Raw genomic sequence first — 22384 nt, 5'->3', positions numbered from 1 at the left:
CGATGAATTCTCCTTCCCTTGTCCACACTCACCCAACTCCCCATCTCCTTGTTTACCTTCTAAAGTCCTCTGTGTTATTTCAGGCTGAGTTCATGTGTCCTTTGCCTGCAAAGCCTTCCTGGTTGCCCCAGGTGTAAGAAAGCACTTCTTCACTCGCATTCTTTGTTTTAAAATTTGTGCTATAACATAATTTTCACATTATATAGTCAAGGATTACATATTCAATGTGGACAACATTTTAAAGTTGAAACATAAAGAAAATAAAGATTATTTATATTTGTATCTTTATTCCCCAAAGACAATTTCATCTGAGTAGAGCATTTTGCTGTTTCCACTTACAGTTATTTTCACACACATATACACACCAGCCTCCCTGGTGGCTCAGACAGTAGAGAATCTGCCTGTAATGCAGGAGACCCAGGTTCAATCCCTGGGCAGGGAAGATCCCTTGGAGACGATCCACTCCAGTATTCCTGCTGGCGGCCTACAGTCCATGGGGTCGCAGAGTCGGACGTGACTGAGAGACGAGTAACACTTTATATACATATAATCTCATACTTTCTGTTTCACCTTACTGTTTGTGTTTGGGTATTGTTTTAGAGGGTAGATATATAGTACCAATAATGTAGTGTACTTATCATTTTTATGATTATTTAATGTACAAACAGTGCAATGTCTCCCATACTAGACTGGTCTCCCCATAGACCAGGATTCTTTTTATTCCTATGGTGCTGAGCACAGAGCTATACTGAGTACAGTTATGTGTATGTTTGTTGAAAACCAGAATAAAGTAATATACTTCCCTGAACACCTAGAGAAAATCTCAATAAACATTACCCGATAACAATTAAAGAGCTGTCATAAAAAAATTATTTCTTTTATTCAATGAACTACTCTTATTAGTTAATTGTAGTGAAATGTTCAGGTTTTGAATCTTGTAAAGTCATGGGGAACCAATAAGCGAAGGCAGGCAATAGTCAGTTGATTCTGGATATCCAGTAGATTCACAGATTCCCACTCTTACCTTCTTAACGGAAGTGGGAAAGGTATAGGAGATGTAGGGAGTATGTTCTGGAAACTCTGTTCCTAGTCTAGCTCTTCATGTCCCTAATAGGGGTGCATGTTCCACCTCCAGACCTTCCATCATTCCTGGGAAATACGTGGTTTTTAGATGAGAAGTTAAAGAGTATGACTAGCTCAGTGCTCACATTTTTAAAGTACCTACCTGACTTTAGGACTGCCCTCTTCCTGTGCCATAGAAAGCCATTCTTTACCCTGGCCCTAAAGGAAATACCCATATCCTGCTTTGTAACTGAAGCTAGTGTGGTTGCTGAGTGCTTATTCAGAAAATATCTTCATGGGAGTGGAATGACTGTTCAAGGGCTGAGCTGCCCAGTTCAATTTTTCAGATGACTCACAGGGTGAGAGCTGCACTGACCTGAGGGAGCCAGCAGGCTGGATGCAGGGCTGGTAGGTGGGGCCCTGCCCTGGCATTGGGGTGGATATGTGAATCCGTGCTGTCACATCCCTTCTTAGGAGCTACAGAAAGCAAAAAGAAAAAAAGTGGCCCTTAGAGCCACTCTAAGCCTTTTTTAGGAAGTAATGGGGTTGTTCAGAGCCTGGCAATGGAAATTGAAAAGGACTACAGTCTGTAAAGATGCTGATGGTGTGTTTTATTGTCCTTGCTGTGATCATGTTTGTTTGTTTTGAAAATAATACTTTTTTTTGTTTGTTTTTACTAATTCAAAGCAAAGTGCAGGGGAAAAAAGAGTAATTCTGAGTTATTAGGAGAAAATGTGTGTTTATTGTGGGTAATAGGTATGTCTCATTATTTTATAGTCATATATAAAGATACTATTTTTCATTCTAGAAGTGCTAAGCAGAGTTCAAGATAAACAAGTGGGGAGTTCTCAGTTATTTGGGAGACACACTCTGGTAATGATGATTTGGGGGCAAATTAAAAGAGATCAAATGAATGTCAGCTCCAGGGACTGGGCTGCTGTTTTGGTCTGAGTAGCTCTGCAAAGGCTGACATATGCTGCAGGAAATCACTGCTGCATCTGCCCAAGTGAGTCAGTGCCTGTTAAGGAATAGTCCATCTTCCTTCAGGAAAGGAAGGTAAGAGGAAGTCTTCAGGATAAGAGTGTTCTCTCCTTGGAGACATTGTAGGCAGGATGTTGTGTTTCAAGAAAACTAATTCACAAAATGAAGCTTTCTGTTTTCATTCAGCTTCCTGATTTTTGTTGTTCAGTCTCTCAGTCATGTCCGACTCTTTGCGACCCCATGGACTGCAGCACACCAGGCTTCCCTTTCCTTCACCATCTCCTAGAGCTTGCTCAAATTCATGTCCATTGACTCTGTGATGCCATCCAACTGTCTCCTCCTCCTCATCCACTTCTCCTCCTGTGTTCGATCTTTCCCAGCATTAAGGTCTTTTCCAATGAGTCGGTAATTCACATCAGGTGGCCAAAGTATTAGAGCTTTAGCTTCAGTATCAGTCCTTCCAATGAATGTTCAGAGTTGATTTTCTTTAGGACTGACCGGTTTGATCTCCTTGCTTAGTTTCCTAATAGTAAGAGAAATTTATAATATTCCAAATACGAAGAGAAGAGCCCCTCTCTGCAAGACATTGTACATTTTGCTGTAAAGTATGTCTTGACTGAAAATCATTTTCATTGGTCTCCTGTGAGACCACAGAGCCCAGAATGCTGGTTTGGCCTTTGTCCATCTACATTATTTGAGAAAACCTCTTCCACTTTTCTGTTTCCGTTCCCTCATGTCTGAGATAAAGGTTTTTCTATTTCTGCCTCTTAGGGATGCTGTCAGGTGGGGAGTAAAGGAATTGAGGAGGTTCTGAGGCTAAGACATTAAGACCCTTCAAGGTTGCCAGGGGAGAGCTACTTTGGCTAGGAGACAGGGCCATAGCTTTAATCCTACCTCTGCAGCCTCTTCTAACACAGGAGGGATGACGCAGCCTGTAGCAGGTCTTGTTGTTATACAGGTTGTCCTCTGGGTGTATTTACCCCATGTTATATTCTTTTTTTTTTTTTTGGGGGGGGGTGGATCATGGTTTTTTTTTTTTTTTCTTCTTTTTTTGCCAAATATCAAAATGAATCCACCACAGGTATACATGTGTTCCCCATCCTGAACCCTCCTCCCTCCTCCCTCCCCATGCCATCCCTCTGGGTCGTCCCAGTGCACCAGCCCCAAGCATCCAGTATCGTGCATTGAACCTGGACTGGCATCTCGTTTCATACATGATATTTTACATGTTTCAATGCCATTCTCCCAAATCTTCCCACCCTCTCCCTCTCCCACAGAGTCCATAAGACTGTTCTATACATCAGTGTCTCTTTTGCTGTCTCGTATACAGGGTTATCGTTACCATCTTTCTAAATTCCATATATATGCGTTAGTATACTGTATTGGTGTTTTTCCTTTTGGCTTACTTCACTCTGTATAATAGGCTCCAGTTTCATCCACCTCATTAGAACTGATTCAAATGTATTCTTTTTAATGGCTGAGTAATACTCCATTGTGTATATGTACCACAGCTTTCTTATCCATTCATCTGCTGATGGACATCTAGGTTGCTTCCATGTCCTGGCTATTATAAACAGTGCTGCGATGAACACTGGGGTACACGTGTCTCTTTCCCTTCTGGTTTCCTCAGTGTGTATGCCCAGCAGTGGGATTGCTGGGTCATATGGCAGTTCTATTTCCAGTTTTTTAAGGAATCTCCACACTGTTCTCCATAGTGGCTGTACTAGTTTGCATTCCCACCAACAGTGTAAGAGGGTTCCCTTTTCTCCACACCCTGTGTGTGGGTGTGGAGAAAAGGGAACCCCATGTTATATTCTTCATCACTGGGACCTCAACCCCTGGGAAGAGTTTAACAAGTGCTTGTTGAATAATCGAATGACTGGCTGAATGAAATGCTCTTTTCTGGACTTCAAGTGCAGTGCCCTGTGAGCCTGGACATTGAATAAATGCATGATTGATGATAAACTGTTACATTGCAACCCACTTTGCATACAGAATTCAAGCCTGCTATTGTCTGCTTTGGCATTTTGTCACCTTTAAGATGAATGAGGGGTGGTACTCAGAATACACCATCATCCTATTGGCATCAAGGGTGCAGATACCTATGTAGTGAAAAGCAGTGGCATTCTGTGGCTTCAGTTGGCCAGTGAAAAGCCTGGTTACCGGTCTTTCTTCTACTTCTTCTAGTTTAAGGCTTGGGCTTCACAATGAAGAACTCTGTTGAAAAGCCAGCAGCTAGGACAGTCACATTTAATAAGTCCTGTTGAAATCTGTTAGGATTCTGCCTCATAATGACCCTGTTCATGTGATGACAAAGGAACCCTCTTAGGTAAGAGCTAATGACTCTGAGCAAATGAGTTAAATACTGGGTAAGCAGCACAGTTGGAGGAGAGATGGGAAAGTCTGACGCCTAGTGGTCATCAGGGAGGGCCGGGAACTAACTACACATGATTCAAGGAGGAAAATGTCTAAACGCATCTCTTAAACCTAGATCTTGATGAGACTTAATGAGAACCATTTCTACCTTAAAAACAGATTTTGGTTTTTGGTTTGCTTTAAGATACCAGATCTGAGATCCTGCCTGCATCCTGACTCTGGTGTACATGGTGAGGTTGGTTAAAATTGTGGTGGAAAGGACTGGTTACCATAAAAATATAGACCCATTAAAAAAAAAAATCTAGAGCTTATAGCACTGGAGTGGCAGGATGGCTCCATGTCAAGTTGCACACACCAGCCTCCAATTCAAGGAAGGGCTGAAGAGAGAAGCCCTCTAATCCAGAGGTTACACACCTTCCTTCTTCAATTTGCCTATAATAGACTTAGATGAAGTGATTTCAGTAGGTATCACCAGCTCTGAAACATCTCAAGTTTTTAACAGATGGATATATAAGTGCTTCCCTGGTAGCTCAGTGGTAAAGAATCTGCCTGCCAATGCAGGAGACGTGGGTTTGATCCCTGAGTCAAGAGAAGGAAATGGCACCCCACTCCAGGAATCTTGCCTGGAAAATCCCATGGAAAGAGGAGCCTGGCGGGCTACAGTCCATGGGGTCGCAAGAGTTGAACATGACTGAGACTGAACAACAACGACACATGTAAGTACATCAGTGAGTGATTGAATCATCTTCAGCAAGCCATTGCTTCTCTCTATGCCATTGTCTATGAAAAGGGAAAAGTAATTCTATTCCCTGAAAACCTTTCTGAAAGGTAACTCCGCTGCAGTTAACCCAGGAGTTTAAAAGTGCAAAATCTCTTAAATCCAGAATCTGGGATTAACCTCCTAAGAAAATCATCAAACAAGTGCTGAAAGATGTATAGATGAGTTATTCATTACAAAAAAATGTTAAAAACAGTCTAAATGTCCATCCTCAGTAAAGAATTGATTGAGTCAAGTACTTTTACATAGTAGGATACTATAAAGGAATTAAAAATATTAAACTAGGTCTATTATTCTAGTATTGTAAGATGTTAAGAATATCTTGATAAAAGCAGTCTACAAGACATGATAATCTTTTTTGGCAGTGAGTCAAAATGTATACAGAAATGTTTGAAAATCTCAACACTCAGTGGTAGGATTATGCATGTTATCTTTTACTCTTTATGCCCTTTTGTATTGTCGGATTTATTTTTGGCAATGAGTTTATACATCACTTAGTCATTTCTGACTCTTTGTGACCCCATGGACTATAGCCTACCAGGCTCCTCTGTCCATGAAATTCTCCAGGCAAGAATACTAAAGTAGGTTGCTATTTCCTACTTCAGGGGATATTTACAATCCAGGGGTCAAACCCATGTCTCCTGCATTTCAGGCCGGTTGTTTACCATTTGAGCCACCAGGAAAGCCCTTCTTATATAAAACTTTGTGACAACAACAACAACAATAATAAAACAACTCAAATTTTTCATTCCTATTCTTGTATCACCAAAAACTCTCATTTTCACCAAGAAAATGAAAAGGTAAGAGGGGACAATGTATATGAAAGCTGTTAAAGCTTTATTCTAAAGCACATGACCATTAGTAAGGCACTTTTACTTATTTATGTTATTTTTTTCTTAGTAGTGATGTGCTTGTAGATTTTAAAAATATTTTCTTGGTGACCCCATGAACTGTAGCCCTCCAAGCTCCTCTGTCCATGAGATTTCCCAGGCAAGCATACTGGAGTGAGTTGCCATTTCCTTCTCCAGGGGTCTCCTTGACCCAGGGATCAAACCCATGTCCTTTATGTTGGCAGGCAGACTCTTTACTGCTGAGCCACCAATGGTGCACATGACCAGAAGCCAACTTGGTGCAAATGACCTAACCTCTCTGTCTCTAGTTTCCTCAATTGCAAAACAAGGAATGGAACCCTTACCACACAAGACTGTTATGAGGAGTCAGGAAGTTAGCATCTAGAAAGTGCACAATAGAGTGCAGCACACAGCAGTAAGCATTTGTTATCTTTATTATGATCGTTCTTAATGTTTAGTATTTTGCATGTGTCATCTCACTGAACCCTAGCAGTAAGTTTATTCATGTAGGACATTAAGGTTTGGGAGGTTAAATAACCTGTGAAGGAGAAGGGACTAACCTGTGGAAGGGCAGGGATTCCAACTCAGATCAGGGTCCAGAGTGCTCCCTATGCAACTGTCCATGCTGGCCATCTTACCAAGATAATAATGCAATGTCATCAATTTGGGAGGACTGTTGAATTTACTCTCTGCATTGTAGCAAGAGGATTTATTTCAGAGTATAAGAAAATACTCAAGTTTGTTCCCGAGGCTACAGCAATGTGATTATATTTTAAATGTCTGTGTAAGTCAGAACTTTCTCAGTGAGAGTGAAAACAGCCAGTTTATTCACTGACTAAATGAAATACCCCAGGATAGATCTTCCTGATATTCAGATGTGACTTGATCCAAGTGTCAAATGATGTCACTAGGAATATTTCTCTCTCCATTTATTATCTTTCCCTCTGTTGGCTTCTTTTTCACTCAGGCTTTACCCTCTTCAAGGCAAAATGATTACCAAGGGCTCTGGGCTTTTATCTTAATAGTCACATCTATTGGACAAGGGCTTCTCTCTCCCTTTGATGGCATCTCATTAACCTGGAGTCACATGTCCCTTCCTGAACCAAACCACGTGGCCAGGATGGAATGCTCTGACTGTCCAGGCTTGGCTTGAGTGGTAATCCTTTGCTGCCCCCAAACCAAAGTGAGACACATGAACTTAGAGTGGGGATCAGATGACTTTCTAAAGGAAGCTTAATTTGCTATACTAGAAGAAGGAGGAATGGATGCTGTTTAAGCAGAGAGGAACTATGCCTACTACCACTGTGCTGTTCACTGGTGGAAAATGGTGTCGTGAACTGGAGTGAGGAGACTGGAGTCCATTGCTGACTAACTGAGGAAACTTAACACAAATCCTGTAACTCAGAGCTTCAGTCTTCCCATCTGTAGTAACATCTAACATATACACATAGACCCATTTATTTCTTATAATAACCCCAAACTGCACGTACGTTCACTAGCTTGTAACTTTCATTTTCCAGTATTGAAAAACAAAGTACAGACAAATAAATCACTTGGCCAAGGTCACACAGCTGGAAAGTGGCTAAGCCAGGATTTGAACTCGGCCAGGTTGACTTGCTGAACCTCCACTGTTAACCACCTGATATTACTGTGATGATGAGACTGGAGACGATGAGGTTTTTTGTTTTTTTTTTTTTGGCCTCAATGTTTTTGCCTCAGTGAAGAAGGAGAGGAATGGGAAGAAAAATTAATAATAGAATGGAAACTCCTGAAAGCCCCATTTTACAATAAGTGTTAATTTGGAGGCATAATGTAGACCTGGTCTCTTGGTTTCATGTACTCTTATCTTGAGTGGATGTTCTCTGAATCTGTTAACAGGAAAACAGTTGCTCTGTCATTTCCAAATAATTTGGAGTCTATCCTTTATAACAGCCAGCACACCAAGGACTTTATTCATTGTCAGTTTAGTTGCAGAAATACAATGGTTTCTTAATGCAATTGTGTAAAACACACTACTTAATGAAAACTTAACAGCTGAATATGACTGTGAAGAGGCTATTTTTCCTGCCCAACAGTAACTTCCTTTTCATTGTTTTCTTTTGATGAATTATTGAGGAAACATCAAGCTGCCTTAAATATTCTCCTGCTTTAAGCTGCTTATCTTCAAAATCTACTTCTGGAACAGTGCTTTGTCACCAGATGACTTAAGGTAAAAGCAGTCTATAAATTAGTAACTTACATCAAAGTGAAAAATAGCTACTTAATGTTGAATAATGAATAAGGCAAAGCCTTTTCAGGTTAGCAGTTCATGGTTAAATAAATAAAAATAGCCATAAAATATGAAAAGTTAACTTTTTTTAGACGGTTCAATAATACGAAAATTTAAGCTATAGCCTTTGGTATAAAAATGCCAACATTAAATATATATTATATTCATTTTTAAGTTATCCAGCAAATGGATACTTACCTTAAGCTTCGTGGTGCCTTGAAGAAATTTTTGAGTTTATGGATTGCTCTGGTGCAGGGGTGTATGTTCCAAATTTTCTGCTTCTTGTTTGGGATGGTTTGTTCAAACTTCTCCCTTCTGTGACATATTAAGATTTTGAATAGGTTATGTATGACTGGTATCATGATTCTAATTGTCTCTATGATAGTCATGTGACTTGTTCATTACTAAGAAATATTTAGCAACTATGAATAATAATTTTCTTCTGAGCTCCCTTCCTGAAATAAGAGTGGTAAATGTAATAATAACTACAAATATAGCATCAGCAACAACTACTATTTATGAAGCATTTTCATTGGGTCAGGCTTTGTGCAAAGTATTTTACTTACATTTAGTCATGTAATTCTAACAAGTCTATAAAGTGGATGCTGTTGTTTAGTCTCTCAGTTGTGTCTCTTTGCAACCCCATGGACTGTAGCCTGCCAGACTCCTCTGTTCATGGTATTTCCCAGGCAAGAGTAGATTGCTATTTCCTTCTCCAGGGGATCTTCCCAATCCAGGAACTGAATCTGCATTTCTTACATTAGCAGGCAGATTCTTTACCACTGAGCCACCTAGGAAGCCCATAAAATAGATATTGCTATATATATTGTTTACAGTGAGGGTAAGAGAAGTTAACTAAAATTTGCCAAGTTACTCAGATGGTAAGTGATAGACATAAGATTTAAACTTTCTTAAAATCCTATTCTGAGGCTAACATCTTCCTCTCAGGTTTAGATAAATTTAAATTCTGAACTCTAACACAGGCCCTGTATAAAATATCCCCTTGCCACTCTGTTGAGATCTTAAGTTTCTGAATATCTTTCATGGCCTCCCAAGGGCTAGATCTATAGACTATTTTGTAGGAAGAGTCTTGATGGTGAAAAAAGGTGACCATGAATTTGGTCCCATACAGATCATATGTTATATTGAAACTGTGCTTGAATCATTGGGAAGTTTTTCTCTTTAAGCCACTGGCATTAATTTTTTTTTTTTTTTAGCACAAAACACCACATGTATTATGCTGTCATCAGAGCCATCCTCGGTGATAATTGCAACATGCCAGCAATAAAAACACCCAGCCCTAGCTCCCATGGCCTACTTCTGAAAGAAACTGCATGGCTTTACAATTATCACTCAGACTGGTAGGGAGAAGGGGAGGGTGGGAGAGCAGCAGGAGAAGAAATCTTTTCAATCTGGATGAACAGATCAGCTGCCTTGGACACCATGCTGTTCTGACCAAGCCAGGGTTCCTGTGACATCATGCCCCACTCTCATACTGTCAGCAAAATTCCCTGAGGGCCACAGCTGCCACTGCCTACAAATGAGTGTTTCTGCTCACTCCATTCAAGAATGCATGCCAAATCCTCCTTTCTGTGAGGCTGCTCATCTCCTTTCTATCCCCTAGAGATGCTGAGTTCAGTGAGGATAGGGATGCTGGAAGAACATGTTTTCATGATAGAGGACCACAGGACAGGTTACCAAAACCCAACAATCTCTAGAGCTTCGCTATTAGAGAGCCACAGATAGGTTCTAGGTGAGCAGAATGTAGGTCTCTTACCTTTGAGTCAGCAGGAAGAGGCATTGATAGGTCAGAGCCCAGCAGCTTCCTCCATTTTTCCAGGGTGCTATTTGAAGATTATTACTTACCATTTGTATCAGGATGTGATAGAGTTTGGGAAGTACTCATAAAATAATGAGGGAAAGACTCAACCTTCATCTGTCCACCTGTCTATCTACCAATAATGTAAAATTACAAAGAATCTTATTTCCTGGAAAATAGAGGAAGCATATCAGGTATCTAATTTCTGCCTATTAATAATTTACTTTATAATCTATGTTAAGACTGTAACTGTGTCCAAATAACCATAAAATGCAAATGTCAAGGTTTTCATGGTTCGAAGTGAAGGCTCTGAAGCATAGTCCTACAGTATGGTGGCATTATTAAGGCCTCTGAATTATTGAAGGTTAATAAAGTGTTTCCTGTCATGACTGGGTATTTGTTTATAGTCTAATTCATCACAAATTTGTAATCCATTTATAATGTGACATTAGAATATTTTACAGTTTTATCACTGTAAGTTTAGCTCTTATGAAGTACTTTGACTATGATTAAGGTAATCTACCAAATCCTCAATAATCAAATAGTGATTACACCTTGGTTATGGAGTTGTGACTTTATTGCACAGATTTCCTAACTTTGTTGCTTTGTTAACGAGGTTAATGGAGAGTCTGCCTTGGTCTTCTACTCAATAGTCATTACTTTAATTATGAAGGAAAATTTAAACATACTATATTCCCAAAGAATGATACATAGGAGAAATGTTTGAAGTAATTTAATCAAGACATATTTTCTACTAACCCTTAACTTCTATCCATTAGGGCATTAGGTTGATCTTTTTCTCTACATCACAGTGGATTTTTTTTCTTCACTATAAGAATAGATCATTCTTGGGAATTTGTCTACAGGTTCTTAAGATTCTAGATGCATTTGGTATGAAAAGTCTTTGAGATGATTTTCCCAGACAGCAAAGCAACCCACCTCTGTTTCATTTGACTGCTGGTCTTAAACCATCACTCTCGTCATCCTCTTGGGTTCCACCAGTCTTCCTACTTTGTGCTAAGTCACGTCAGTCATGTCTGACTCTGTGCGATCCCATAGACGGCAGCCCACCAGGCTCCCCCGTCCCTGGGAGTGGGTTGCCATTTCCTTCTCCAGTGCATGAAAGTGAAAAGTGAAAGTGAAGTCTCTCAGTCGTGTCCGACCCTCAGCGACCCCATGGACTGCAGCCTTCCAGGCTCCTCCGTCCATGGGATTTTCCAGGCAAGAGTACTGGAGTGGGGTGCCATTGCCTTCTCCGTCCTACTTTACATTTAACTACAAATATCAAGAGAGACTGTCATGTTAGCATGCTCTCTATATGTAATATTCTCCACTCTTATCTTTTTCAATCAAGATTTCTTCTGCACAATTTTCAAAGAAAAAATTTTTCTAGCTCTTCCTTTGTGCATTCAGGAATCTAGTTCTTAAATTATGCTTACTAGTATTTTGTAGATGATCATGTTCTAAGTAACCAACTTGCCTGTAACAAAACACTTGTTCAACACAATCTTTATACACCCTATAGATCATTTTCTGAAGAGAAATTTTAGGAAATGTCTCTAATATTTGAGAAAATTGTTAGACAAAGATGGTAGCTCATCTGGTAAATAATCTGCCTGCAACGCAGGAGACCCCTGTTCGATTCCTGGGTCAGGAAGACCCCCTGGAGAAGGGAATGGCTACCCACTCCAGTATTCTAGTCTGGAGAATTCCGTGGACTGTATAGTCCATGGGGTCTCAAAGAGTCAGACACGACTGAGTGACTTTCACTTTCACACATGGTAAATGCTCCATAAATACTAAATTACATATATACAATTTATTTGATATTTATTTTGCTGGTCAATAATAACATTAAACTGAAGCATGTGCATTCTTGGAAAAATGACACAGTATAAAATATTGCCTCTGCCTTACTGAATTGGCAATGAGTTGGGATTAAAAACCAATAAGGGCCAACAAAGAATACAAAATAGTTTGGGGTAGCTGCTGAATGTGTGACAAAGACCACTCGTATTGCTGAGTGTGGAAGGATGACTGAAAACGGGAGTGGTTAAATACAGATTTTTGAAGGGGGAATAGATGAGCCTGGGAGAATCTCAATCATAAGGAAGAAGACAGTGAAAACACAAGGGCAAGAGCACACACAAAACCCACCCCAGATCTTAACCAGTTTCAATTAATTTGGGCTAAACTAATTTAGTGCAACTAAAAAGAAAGAGGAAAAAAGAGAGCCATATTACTCCATTAGGAATGTCTTTGAAAGGCTAAACCATGTGCCTTCCCGTCTTCCAATATGTAATTTCTTAGCCTATTCCCAGGCAAATACAAGTTAGAGCTATTTTGAAGTTTTCTCATTGTTTCTTTTTTACTTTGGCTCTGCTGTGTCTTCATTGTGGTGCAGGGGCTTTCTCTAGTTGTGGTGCACAAGCTTAGTTGCCCTGAGACATGTGGGATCTTCGTTCCCCAACCAGGGATTGAACCCATGTCCACTACATTGGAAGGTGGATTCTCAACCACTGGATCCCCAGGTTAAGTCCCTAGAGCTATTTTTAAGGACCTAAAGAGGGAGATTTCACAACCCTCTTCAGCGACCTGGCCTGTTAACAGCCCTTGTTAAGAACTAAGCTCACCTGTAAAAATAATGTTATAGTCTCGCTACCCTATAACCCAGCTTCTTTCTTGTTCTGTCTTCATGATGTTAAACAGACATGTTGATGACTCTTCTTTTGGTCAGATGCCCTCTGTGGAATGAAGTCTCTCTTTGGTTTTCTCTTCCTTTTTCTTAATCTGTTTCTGAGTTCAGGCATCCCATTTTCTTCTCTGCCTGGTTTTCCCCTGTTCATTCTGATTTTGGCAGTGAGAGGCCCACATCCCCTTCATTCCCAGTGGGTGTAATGAGAAGTGATGACCTGCCTGGGTGAGGACTGTCCTCTCCCCCTGGGCACTCAGGTCACACTGTACTGCCCCTGTGGGCATCTGGGCCATGCAGCAGGTAAAGAGGGTAGTCTGGTTTCCAGCAAAGGCTAGAAAGTGAATAGATTATAGCTGCATCTCATTAGCAGCCTTTGGAACATCTAGCAAACCACATCATCATGATCTGAGAGATGTGGGTTACAGAGAAAATGAGAACTGTGAAAGGGGAGAGAATTGCCTTCCGTTCCCATTTCTGTGCTGTGCATCTAGGCCACAGGAATGTGACTTTTCTACTCTAATTGGAAGTGCTCATTTTCATTAAATTATCTGTGGAAATGGGAGAAAGTGTCACTTTAACTAGTGATGGCCACTGGCTTCTCGTCCTTTTTCTTCATACTGTCCCCCAGCTCAGGGTCATGACAATGGCTATCTCGTGCCTGCAGTGCCAACTTGGAATTCCTTTGCCTAATATTAAGAGCATCCAATAACCTGGTCCAGTCTATCCTTTCAGTCACATTTATCATGATTTCCTGGGGAAAATCTTTGCTCTACCAGAAAGATCTATCCACCCACCCTAGCATGGTGGCAGTGGTGGTTTAGGTGCTAAGTTGTGTCCAACTCTTTGTGACCCTATGGACTGTAGCCTGCCAGGCTCCCCTCTGTCCATGGGATTTCCAGGCAAAAATACTAGAATGAGTTGTTATTTCCTTCTCCAGAGGATCTTCATGACCCATAGACTGAACCTACATCTCCTGCTTGGCAGGCAGATTCTTTACCACTGAGCCACCTGGGAAGCTGCTATTCTAGCACAAGCCACTATTATTCCTACCAGTGTCCTTCATTAACATGATATGGAAAGCTGTCCCTTCTTGTCTCCTGTCTACAAAATTTGATGAATTTTTCCAGACCCATTTCAATTTTCTCTTAGATTCACTGATTCTCAAAATCAGAAGGAATGACTACTACTAAGTCGCTTCAGTTGTGTCCGACTCTGTGCGACCCCATGGACTGCAGCCTACCAGGCTTCTCTGTCCATGGGATTCTCCAGGCAAGAATACTGGAGTGGGTTGCCATTTCCTTCTCCAATTCAGCAACAAACTTATAATAGAAACAGACATTTTGTAAATATGTGTAGATGAATTAATGGGCTACATCTCCCCTAGACACCTCTGCTGAAAAAATATTCTGTCATATCTGTCATATCTATTCAAAGTGAGTCAGAACTAAGGCTAACTAGGTTCTCCCCAACAACTCACCTTAAAAATTTCAGTTCTAATTTTCAAAGATCTGGGAAAAGCCATTTAATGGCTTGTGATTATTTTTAATTCCTTGTAATTATGAAAATATGCAGCAGTTGTTTCAAATGGTTAGACTGAACCATGGAGGGTACCTTGGTTCAGTAAGGCCTCCATCAACACTTTAAGAATTTTAGACCAGGGAGCTCTTTGTTAAGGGCATTTACACCTGCTAATTCATTCTCTTAAACTGGCAGAAAGAAAGGACAGATAAGGAGTAAGGGATGCCTACCAAGTATTAATATGTGTGTGTATGAATAGTTGCTATCTTATCTTTTAGGGATGGTATCACTGACTCAATGGACATGAGTTTGAGCAAACTCCAGGATATAGTGAAGGATAGGGAAGCCTGTCATGCTGCAGTCCATGGGGTCACAAAGAGTCAGACATGCCTGAGCAACTGAACAACAATGACATCTTTTAGGGAGGATAGAGAGGACATTCCAGAGCCAGAGGAGGTACTGGACTTTTCTTATATGTAAAATGAAGAAAATAACAGTACATGGGAGGATTTTTAGAGAAAAGTAAGAATTGCTTCAGTCAAGCAGTAAGCACTTCATCTGATAAAAGGCAACTATATTTTTGTTGAAGAAAAACAATGAAAAGTAAAAGGGAGAATAGTAAGAGTTTTTCACTTTCTTTTTTTTTAATATAAATTTATTTATTTTAATTGGAGGCTAATTACTTTACAATATTGTATTGGTTTTGCCACACATTGACATGAATCCACCACGGGTGTACATGTGTTCCCCATCCTGAACCCCCCGCCCACCTCCCTCCCCATCCCATCCCTCTGGGTCATCCCAGTGCACCAGCCCTGAGCATCCTGTATCATGCATCAAACCTGGACTGGCAATTTGTTTCACATATGATATTATACATGTTTCAGTGGTATTCTCCCAAATCATCCCACCCTCGCCCTCTCCCACAGAGTCCAAAAGACTATTCTATACATCTGTGTCTCTTTTGCTGTCTCGCATACAGGATTATCATTACCATCTTTCTAAATTCCATATATATGCGTTAGTATACTGTATTAGTGTTTTTCTTTCTGACTTACTTCACTCTGTATAATAGGCTCCAGTTTCAACCACCTCATTAGAACTGATTCAAATGTATTCTTTTTAAAGGCTGAGTAATACTCCATTGTGTATATGTACCACAGCTTTCTTATCCATTCATCTGCTGATGGACATCTAGGTTGCTTCCATGTCCTGGCTATTATAAACAGTGCTGCAATGAACATTAGGGTATACATGTCTCTTTCAATTCTGGTTTCCTTGGTGTATATGCCCAGCAGTGGGATTGCTGGGTCATAAGGCAGTTCTATTTCCAGTTTTTTAAGGAATCTCCACACTGTTCTTCATAGTGGCTGTACTAGTTTGCATTCCCACCAACAGTGTAAGAGGGTTCCCTTTTCTCCACACCCTCTCCAGCATTTATTATTTGTAGACTTTTGGATCGCAGCCATTCTGACTGGCGTGAAATGGTACCTCATAGTGGTTTTGATTTGCATTTCTCTGATGATGAGTGATGTTGAGCATCTTTTCATGTGTTTGTTAGCCATCTGTATGTCTTCTTTGGAGAAATGTCTGTTTAGTTCTTTGGCCCATTTTTTGGTTGGGTTGTTTATTTTTCTGGAATTGAGCTGCAGGAGTTGCTTGTATATTTTTGAGATTGGTTGTTTGTCGATTGCTTCATTTGCTATTATTTTCTCCCATTCTGAAGGCTGTCTTTTCACCTTGCTTATAGTTTCCTTTGTTGTGCAGAAGCTCTTAAGTTTAATTAGGTCCCATTTGTTTATTTTTGCTTTATTTCCAATATTCTGGGAGGTGATCATAGAGGATCCTGCTGTGATTTATGTCGGAGAGTGTTTTGCCCATGTTTTCCTCTAGGAGTTTTATAGTTTCTGGTCTTACTATTTAGATCTTTAATCCATTTTGAGTTTATTTTTGTGTATGGTGTTAGAAAGTGTTCTAGTTTCCTTCTTTTACAAGTGGTTGACCAGTTTTCCCAGCACCACTTGTTAAAGAGATTGTCTTTTCTCCCTTGTATATTTTTGCCTCCTTTGTCAAAGATAGGATGTCCATAGGTGCATGGATTTATCTCTGGGCTTTCTATTTTGTTCCATTGATCTCTATTTCTGTCTTTGTGCCAGTACCATACTGTCTTGATGACTGTGGCTTTGTAGTAGAGCCTGAAGTCAGGCAAATTGATTCCTCCAGTTCCATTCTTCTTTCTCAAGGTTGTTTTGGCTATTCGAGGTTTTTTTGTATTTCCATACAAATTGTGAAATTATTTGTTCTAGCTCTGTGAAAAATATCATTGGTAGCTTGATAGGGATTTCCTTGAATCTATAGATTGCTTTGTGTAGTATATTCATTTTCACTATATTGATTCTTCCGATCCATGAACACAGTATATTTCTCCATCTATTAGTGTCCTCTTTGATTTCTTTCACCAGTGTTTTATAGTTTTCTATATATAGGTCTTTTGTTTCTTTAGGTAAATATATTCCTAAGTATTTTATTATTTCCATTGCAATGGTGAATGGAATTGTTTCCTTAATTTCTCTATTTTCTCATTATCAGTGTATAGAAATGAAAGGGATTTCTGTGTGTTGATTTTATATCCTGAAACTTTACTATATTCATTGATTAGCTCTAGTAATCTTCCGGTGGAGTCTTTAGGGTTTTCTATGTAGAAGATCATGTCATTTGCAAAGAGTGAGAGTTTTACTTCTTCTTTTCCAATCTGGATTCCTTTTATTTCTTTTTCTGCTCTGATTGCTATGGCCAAAACTTCCAAAACTATGTTGAATAGTAGTGGTGAGAGTGGGTACCCTTGGCTTGTTCCTGACTTTAGGGGAAATGCTTTCAATTTTTCCCCATTGAGGATAATGTTTGCTGTGGGTTTAACATATATAGCTTTTATTATGTTGAGGTATGTTCCTTCTATTCCTGCTTTCTGGAGGGTTTTTATCATAAATGGATGTTGAATTTTGTCAAAGGCTTTCTCTGCATCTATTGAGATAATCATATGGTTTTTATTTTTCAATTTGTTAATGTGGTGTATTACATTGATTGATTTGTGGATATTGAAGAATCTTTGTATCCCTGGGATAAAGCCCACTTGGTCATGACGTGTGATCTTTTTAATGTGTTGTTGGATTCTGATTGCTAGAATTTTGTTAAGGATTTTTGCATCTGTGTTCATCAGTGATGTTGGCCTGTAGTTTCCTTTTTTTGTGGCATCTTTGTCTGGTTTTGGTATTAGGGTGATGGTGGCCTCATAGAATGAGTTTGGAAGTTTACCTTCCTCTGAAATTTGCTGCAAGAGTTTGAGTAGGATAGGTGTTAGCTCTTCTCTAAATTTTTGCTAGAATTCAGCTGTGAAGCCATCTGATCCTTTGTATTTCTGTGTTGTCTGTTGTGATCTCTCCATTTCCATTTCTAATTTTATTGGCTTGATTTTTCTCCCTTTGTTTCTTGATGAGTCTGCTAATGGTTTGTCAATTTTATTTATCTTCTCAAAGAACTGGCTTTGGGTTTTGTTGATTTTTGCTATGGTCTCTTGTTCTTTTGCATTTATTTCTGCCCTAATTTTAAAAATTTCTTTCCTTCTACTAACTCTGGGGTTCTTCATTTCTTCCTTTTCTAGTTGCTTTAGGTGTAGAGTTAGGTTATTTATTTAACTTTTTTCTTGTTTCTTGAGGTATGCCTGTATTGCTATGAGCCTTCCCTGTAGCACTGCTTTTACAGTGTCCCACAGGTTTTGAGTTGTTGTGCTTTCATTTTCATTCATTTCTGTGCATATTTTGATTTCTTTTTTGATTTCTTCTGTGAGTTGTTGGTTATTTAGCAGCGTGTTGTTCAGCCTCCGTATGTTGGAATTTTTAGTAGTTTTTTTTTCCTGTAATTGAGATCTAATCTTACTGCATTGTGGTCAGAAAAGATGCTTGGAATGGTTTTAATTTTTTTGAACTTACCAAGGGTAGATTTATGGCCCAGGATGTGATCTATCCTGGAGAAGGTTCCATGTGCGCTTGAGAAAAAGGTGAAATTCATTGTTTGGGGGTGAAATGTCCTATAGATATCAATTAGGTCTAACTGGTCTATTGTATCATTTAAAGTTTGTGTTTCCTTGTTAATTTTCTGTTTAGTTGATCTATCTATAGGTGTGAGTAGGGTATTAAAGTCTTCCACTATTATTGTGTTGTTGTTAATTTCCCCTTTCATACTTGTTAGCATTTGTCTTACATATTGTGGTGCTCCTATGTTGGGTGCATATATATTTATAATTGTTATATCTTCTTCTTGGATTGATCCTTTGATCATTACATAGTGTCCTTCTTTATCTCTTTTCACAGCCTTTGTTTTAAAGTCTATTTTATCTAATATAAGCATTGCTACTCCTGCTTTCTTTTAGTCTCTATTTGTGTGGAATATCTTTTTCCAGCCCTTCACTTTCAATCTATATGAGTCCCTTGGTTTGAGGCAGGTCTCTTACAGATAGCATATATATAGGGGTCTTGTTTTTGTATCCATTCAGCCAGTCTTTATCTTTTGGTTGGGGCATTCAACCCATTTACATTTAAGGTAATTATTGATAAGTATGATCCTGTTGCCATTTACTTTATTGTTTTGGGTTTGAGTTTATACACCCTTTTTGTGTTTCCTGTCTAGAGAAGATCCTTTAGCATTTGTTGGAGAGCTGGTTTGGTGGTGCTGAATTCTCTCAGCTTTTGCTTGTCTGTAAAGCTTTTGATTTCTCCTTCATATTTGAATGAGATCCTTGCTGGGTACAGTAATCTGGGCTGTAGGTTATTTTCTTTCATCACTTTAAGTATGTCCTGCCATTCTCTCCTGGCCTGAAGAGTTTCTATTGAAAGATCAGCTGTTATCCTTATGGGAATCCCCTTGTGTGTTATTTGTTGTTTTTCCTTTGCTGTTTTTAATATTTGCTCTTTGTGTTTGACCTTTATTAATTTGATTAATATGTATCTTGGGGTGTTTTGCCTTGGATTTATCCTGTTTGGGACTCCCTGGGTTTCTTGGACTTGGGTGATTATTTCCTCCCCCATTTTAGGGAAGTTTTCAACTATTATCTCAAGTATTTTCTCATGGTCTTTATTTTTGTCTTATTCTTCTGGGACTCCTATGATTTGAATGTTGGGGCATTTAACATTTTCCCAGAGGTCTCTGAGATTGTCCTCATTTCTTTTAATTTGTTTTTCTTTTTTCCCCTCTGTTTCATTTATATCTACCATTCTATCTTCTACCTCACTTATCCTATCTTCTGCCTCCGTTATTCTACTGTTGGTTCCCTCCAAAGTGTTTTTAATTTCATTTATTGCATTATTCATTATATATTGACTCATAATAAAATTCTTCTAGGTCCTTGTTAAACCTTTCTTGCATCTTCTCAATCCTGTCTCCAGCCTATTTATCTGTGATTCCATTTTAATTTCAAGATTTTGGATCATTTTCACTATCATTATTCAGAATTCTTTATCAGGTAGACTCCCTATCTCTTCCTCTTTTGTTTGGTTTGGTGGGCATTTATCCTGTTCCTTTACCTGATGGGTATTTCTCTGCCTTTTCATCTTGTTTATATTGCTGTATTTGGGGTGGCCTTTCCATATTCTGGCAGTTTGTGGAGTTCTCTTTATTGTGGAGTTTCCTCGCTGTGGGTGGGGTTGGACGGGTGGCTGGTCAAGGTTTCCTGGTTAGGGAAGCTTGTTTCAGTGTTCTGGTGGGTGGAGCTGGATTTCTTCTCTCTGGAATGTAATGAAGTGTCCAGTAATGAGTTATGAGATGTCAGTAGGTTTGGAGTGACTTTGGGCAGCCTGTATATTGAAGCTCAGGGCTATGTTCCTGTGTTGCTGGAGAATTTGCATGGTATGTCTTGCTCTGGAACTTGTTGGCCTTTGGGTGGTGCTTGGTTTCAGTGTAGGTATGGAGGTGTTTGATGAGCTCCTATTGATTAATGTTCCCTGGAGTCAGGAGTTCTCTGGTGTTCTCAGGATTTGGACTTAAGCCTCCTGGCTCTGGTTTTCAGTCTTATTTTTACAGTAGCCTCAAGACTTCTCTATCTATACAGCACTAATGACAAAACATCTAGGTTAAAGATGAAAAGTTTCTCCACAGTGAGGGACACCCAGAGAGGTTCACAGAGTTACGTGGAGAAGAGAAGAGGGAGGAAGGAGATAGAGGTGAACAGGAGGAGAAGAAGGGGAATCAAAAGAGGAGAGAGCAAGCTAGCCAGTAATCACTTCCTTATGTGTGCTCCACAGTCTGGACCACTCAGAGATGTTCACAGAGTTATACAGAGAAGAGAAAAGAAAGGAAGGAGACAGAGGTGGCCAGGAGGATAAAGGGGAGAATCAAAAGGAGAGAGACAGATACAGCCAGTAATCAGTTCCCTAAGTGTTCTCCACAGTCCGAAACACACAAAGAGATTCACAGAGTTGGGTAGAGAAGAGAAGGGGGAGGGAGGAGACAGAGGCGACCTGGTGGAGAAAAAGGAGAGTCCAAAAGGGGAGAGAGCAGTCAAGCCAGTAATCTCGCTCCCAAGTAAAAATGGGTACTGAAGATTGGGTTCTTAAAGGTACAAAATTGATAACAAATACCAAAAAGCAAAGATTAAAAATCTAGAGTAGAGGTTGGATTCTCAAAAATAAAATATTAAAGAAAAAAACAAAGTCACAAAAATTATAATATATATATATATGAAGTTTTCTTTTTAAGAAATAGGGTCTTTTTTTTGCAAAGTATGCTATGCTATGCTATGCTATGCTATGCTAAGTCACTTTAGTTGTGTCTGACTCTGTGTGACCCCATAGATGGCAGCCCACCAGGCTTCCCCGTCCCTGGGATTCTCCAGGCAAGAACACTGGAGTGGGTTGCCATTTCCTTCTCCAATACCTGAAAGTGAAAAGTGAAAGTGAAGTCGCTCAGTCCTGTCCGACTCTTAGCACCCCATGGACTGCAGCCTACCAGGCTCCTCTGTCCGTGGGATTTTCCAGGCAAGAGTACTGGAGTGGGGTGCCACTGCCTTCTCCATTTGCAAAGTAATAGTAGGTTATAAAAATGAAAATTAAAGGAGTAATGCTGCTGCTGCTGCTGCTAAGTCGCTTTAGTCGTGTCCGACTCTGTGCAACCCCATAGACGGCAGCCTACCAGGCTCCCCCGTCCTTGGGATTCTCCAGGCAAGAACACTGGAGGACTTACAAATTAAAATTTTTTTTGTAATTTAAAAAATGATAATAGTAAAAATATATCTAGGACTTTCTCTGGTGTTGTTGTGGACAGTGTGGGGTCAGTTCATTTTCATATAGGTCCTTGATCTGGCTTACACTTCCAAAGATCTATAGGCCCCTTCCTATGTAGTCGGTGCTAACTACAGGGTTTTAATCTATTGCACCTGTCACTTCCTAGGCAGTTTCCTCTGTTTGTTTAGCTTCTTCTGTTTATTGGTCTCTTCAGTGTCTAATTTCCGCCCTGACACAAGGGGGCGGTGGTGGTCACTTTTTTAGGCTCGCTTGTTCAGTAGTGCTGTGTGGAGGGAGGAATACTCCAAACAATTAACACTGGCATGTGCTCTGCTCGCAGTGTCTCGGCCACACTGGGTTTGCCCCCACTCACGGCGTGTGTGCTTTCCCTGTCTACATTGCTTAGGCTCTAGGTTGCTCTGCTGGGAATTGTTTGAGGCCAGCCCTGGATTGTGTGCATTTCCAAGGTCTAAGCCGCTCAGGTTCAGGTACTCAGGGACTCCTCAAAGGCACAGACCAGGTCCGAGCAGCTCAGGTGACCAGGTGCTTGGCTAGCAGGTCGCTGCGACTTATCGCCTCCCCCATCCCTGCCGCTCAGTTTTCTGGGTGTGCAACCGGCGCACCTTCTCAGCTGTGCTGTGTGTCTCTTCTGGGGAGTTGATCTCTGGCTGCAACCCTCCCAGGGATGTCGACCATCCAGAATCCCAAGAAGTCTTGGCAACAAAGCCTGCTTGCAGTTTGGTAGATGATTCCTCTCTGGGGCC

At 40.1% G+C, this 22384-nt stretch overlaps 1 long non-coding RNA gene and 1 other non-coding gene across 2 annotated transcripts; one reads left to right on the top strand and one right to left on the bottom strand.

Annotated features, from left to right (window-relative positions):
* Positions 1 to 314: 314 nt before the first annotated feature.
* LOC132346358 (uncharacterized) lies at positions 315 to 10260 on the bottom strand. The gene is made up of 4 exons (XR_009496168.1): positions 10095 to 10260; positions 8884 to 9108; positions 8516 to 8632; positions 315 to 2566 (listed from the first exon to the last, which is right to left on the bottom strand). It is a non-coding gene; the product is annotated as an uncharacterized lncRNA (long non-coding RNA).
* TRNAY-GUA (transfer RNA tyrosine (anticodon GUA)) lies at positions 371 to 442 on the top strand. The gene has a single exon. It is a non-coding gene; the product is annotated as a tRNA-Tyr (tRNA).
* Positions 10261 to 22384: the final 12124 nt, after the last annotated feature.

This window comes from Bos taurus, chromosome 10 (assembly GCF_002263795.3).
Source record: "Bos taurus isolate L1 Dominette 01449 registration number 42190680 breed Hereford chromosome 10, ARS-UCD2.0, whole genome shotgun sequence".
Classification (NCBI taxonomy): domain Eukaryota; kingdom Metazoa; phylum Chordata; class Mammalia; order Artiodactyla; family Bovidae; genus Bos; species Bos taurus.
Note: the sequence above shows the minus strand (reverse complement) of the source record. Positions and strands in the feature narration are given on the sequence as shown.